Raw genomic sequence first — 4,292 nt, forward strand, 5'->3', positions numbered from 1 at the left:
CTGAAAGAGTTGATGTTTTGTAGCAGCCGTCAATAATTCAACAAGATCATCCTGGGTGATGTTTAACTGATGCGTTTCGTTGAACCAGTTCTGGGCAAAGGCTTTCTTAGCGAGAATCTAGATCGTTTCTTCCAAGTGGACACTTGTGAATAATGCAGAAACGTCGTACGATACAAAGATATCATTCTCGTTGACTTGAAACTGTTGGATTTCTTGAGAAAACTCAAATATATCAGAAATTGTGTATTCGTTAGTCGAGAAGGGCTTCAACTCCTCATCCAGCCTTTTCAATACCTTACATCTTTTCACACTACTACTACTATATATTCAATCAATTAATTCTATCATGTATTTCGAACTCAATAATGATGGCATGGAGTCATGGAAACGTCGTTATATTTTTATATCGCTTATATTTATTCTAAAGTGCTTCGCAAAACCTTTTATCTTCAGGAATTTAACAGACGCAGAAAAAATCTTTGCCCAAGTATGTCCCAGACGGATTATGCGTCTCTAGTATAAAAACGGCCAAACACTAAACGTCCAGACAAAAAACCATGCAAGAGGTCAGTACGTCAAGTTGTTTGGCAGATTCTACAATAGTCCCAGTCTGAAGCTTCGGAATAGTTTGGAAGGAGTCTTTTGTAGTTTTTATGTAGTTTTCTTTTCCCGATTACCGACTGATTTCACGAAAACAAAAATTTCATCGTATAACTACTAAGTCCCTCTCGAAAATGTATCAGGAGGTACATAAACAAATGTTTTATTCATTATTCCACTGACATGGCTGTGTTATTCATTATTCCTGATTTTCCAAACCCAAATATTCATTATTCATTTTTTATTTAATGCCGTTATTCATTATTCATTATTCAGCTTCCACTCCCGATAATAGCAAAGATTGACGTCACTTTTCTTTGGATATTGAAACCTGCCAACCACTGAACAAAAGAAGTCGTTGTTTCAACAGCCAATTAGGTTCTGGGTGGCATGTTTTAAAATAACAGTGGATGACGTCGCGAGAAACATCGCTATAGCCTTCACCTCGGTAAAACACCGTTTAGTTTATACCTTTGCGAGATGTTCCACAATTTGAGAATATCCGATATCAGTAACCTGCACGTTCAGCTTTGCAAGCATCCAGTTGTCCCCATCGCTTGGAGTGAACACTGCTGAATCTACAAAAACATTTTGAAACAATGTTTACGAAATAAACAATGGTTGACAAAAGGATTAGAATTCATTTACTGAAATAATCATGATTGTATACCAAGGGAGGAACACTTCCAGAGAAAACAACGGCAAATTACTTGTGAGGTACAATTAGCAAAACATTGAATTTAAAATTTGAATTTTATTCGTCTAACCACCAGTTAAATAGCCGGTAATATACATAAAAGTCTTTCCTGTTAGCAGACGTCTCTTTTCTCATGCGTTCGCTGGGTTTACGAGTTCGGGAAAGAGACCTTTGCCATGGGTAAAAGGTAAAGTAACTTTATTTAACGTCGGTAGTTCCTTCAGCTAAGAGGCTGGTATCAATGGAAGCCGACGGTGCACCCTTTACCCCCCTCCCTCTGTCAGTTCTCCGTTTTAAGAGGATTTAAAGCTATAGCTGCATGGATCCGAGGAAAGTCGAAACAGACGTTTAAGTCACCGGGGATCGAACCGGGGACCTCTCGCTCCGAAAACCGCGCACTAGTCAACTGAGCCACCACTGCTCCTAACGAAACTCGCTTTGATTCAACCGTCGTCCACAACCTTGTACTGTACTCTCCAAACCACATGCCCCATTATATGTTTGCTTACTGTGGCCTGAGCCCACTTTGTCCCGCGCTTTCCTTTACAGTATTTTCAATGTTGTTAAGTGACCCCACACGACATGAAGTATCACGTGAGGATTCGGTCGCTAAGCAACCACCGTGCATGCGCAACACAATGAATTTCGACCCATGGCAGAGGTCCCTTTCCCGAATTCGACAGCCCCAGCAAACGCAAAAGAAGAGACCTCTCCTAGCAGGGAAGTAAAAGTCGGAAAAGAGGCTTTAAACTGCCGAATTAGTAGGCCATTTCCGAGTTCATAAATTCCTCCTCTTCAAAGCGAGTCCAGGTGCGACGTTTTTGTGATGGTAATTACCTCTACTTCACATGTGAATGAAAAGCTAATTTTCATAAGAAAAACTTTGCACTTAGACTCGCTTTGAAGAGGAGGCAGACATGAACACGGAAATGGGCTATTATGTAAACGCTTCAGTAGTATAGAGGGTTTTCACTCACGTGATCAGAAAACCGAAACAAAAGAAAACATTTTCATGGTAATAGACCTCAATTCCAGGAGGATTAGTTGGGAACACCAACATGGCGGCCGGACGTCACGTGAAAACACTCTATTTGGAATAATGATTGCAACTCACATGTACCTGTGTAATAAGTATGGGAAATCGTATGAACGCGATCTATGGGCACGAGTGATGTTTTGAAGGTAAGTTCATGTGATTTTTTTTGTTTATTATATACACAACAAAATCACTCCATCGCTTTGCCCGTATTGCACTCTTTAATCTCTTTTGCACTCTATAACCTATTTATACCTTAATCATTCACCAATCAGAAACGCGATATTTTGTTGAGTATGTAATAAAACAGAGAAACAACCGACAAAAGGCATAAGGATGAGCAAAGAGTAAATAGGAAAATGTAGTTAATATGTTGGTAGCGGAGTTGTACCTAAGTCCACTGGCTATGGAAAGTTTGGTGTAGAGAATAACGACTGAAGTTAAGCCTTATTGGCTGAATTGCGTACTAGAGAAAGCCTGCCGCCTCGTGAGTTCGATTCTTGGACTTCATAATTATGTGCAATGATTGGATTTTGTGGTTCCTGATGGCTTTGCTCCGACAGGTTTCAAGTGTCAATCTCTAAAGATTTAAGAAGATGATTGATTCGTTTATTTACTTATTTATTTATTTATTTACTTACTTACTTATTTTTTATTTATTGTCTTTGGTAAATGGTGGAAAGATTTACATACTATGCGCCATCGACAGGTATTTACTCTATTCAATTGCATTTAATTTAACTTCATGACCTGGTTTATAGTCCATTTGAATTGCCACAGGAACTAGTTCGTTGCGATCTGTCCCCTTTATTTTTGCAGATGCAAATAGAGCAATAGGAGATAGATAGTCCAACATGGTCCTACGGGGATCACGATCTGTGAGATCCGGGGATCTGGGCATGTCATCACACAACTCGTAGAGAAGAGCAAAGATGAAACCCTTTTTTATTGCCTGAAATTAAAGACGCCAAAAAAAGGTCACAATTACATCTCTTCTTAAAAGAGAACACAATTGTTGGCGGAAGAGATTTCACAGCTGTGACTCACCCTACGGGTTCGCCAAGCTACAGCGAGACTCGTAAAATTATCCTACGATACCACACACTAAATCGTCCAAAAAGATATATGCATTTTCCAAGCTATGGAAAAGGAACCGGAAACTTCGAATAATTCAGAAGCTGATTTTGCATTTTCTCTTGTCCAAAAATGATACCTGACACATTTTTATCCACTAAAAGAACAGGTGTCTTTAAAAACGACAGTACAGCCCACGTTAAATTTTCGCTTAAAAAAACACAACTTGCATTACGCCTTCCAAATAATAGGCAAGAAATCTCTACCCCTCAGGCAACTTACGTCTTCCAAAGAATCATCAGTTCTCAGAGCTGTTTGTACAGCGGTTTCCCAGTCAAATGTGGGGTTCAATGTCGCATTGAGTTCGTTCCAGTCCAATCCTATTGGTCCCGCAAAAAACAATCATCACCATTGTCATCATTGACGCAAATTAAATTTGCTTCGGAATTAGGGATAGAAAAACTGCCCTGACATTTAAGAGGGAATGTCCACTAAAATCGAGCAAAAGGTGGCACGTGATGAAAAATCAAAATTCTTCATATTTCATACAAAGATAGCCTATCATACTGTAAGAAACGTGGTGGGATTTTTTTCTTGAAAGATTTATTTTAATTCCCGAAAATGACGAAATTCTGTTCGGCCCCCGCGATCACAGAAAACGCCACAATTTTTGCGTAAGATGCTATATTCAAATCAATCCCCATTTTCAGTTCGCATCGCTTTTAACCTCACATTTGTGCCCAGAAACTTCTTTAATATGTGTCAACGAGTCATTCGAGCCTAAACATTCACTTCTGTGTCGAAACAGAAATTCAGGGAAAGCCGTGAAAAATTAGCAAAATTTTGCGTGGTCGAAATTCCCGGCTCGGTGCATTTTTTCTGAAG

Source organism: Montipora foliosa, chromosome 9 (genome assembly GCF_036669935.1).
Source record: "Montipora foliosa isolate CH-2021 chromosome 9, ASM3666993v2, whole genome shotgun sequence".
In the NCBI taxonomy this organism is placed as follows: Eukaryota; Metazoa; Cnidaria; class Anthozoa; order Scleractinia; family Acroporidae; genus Montipora; species Montipora foliosa.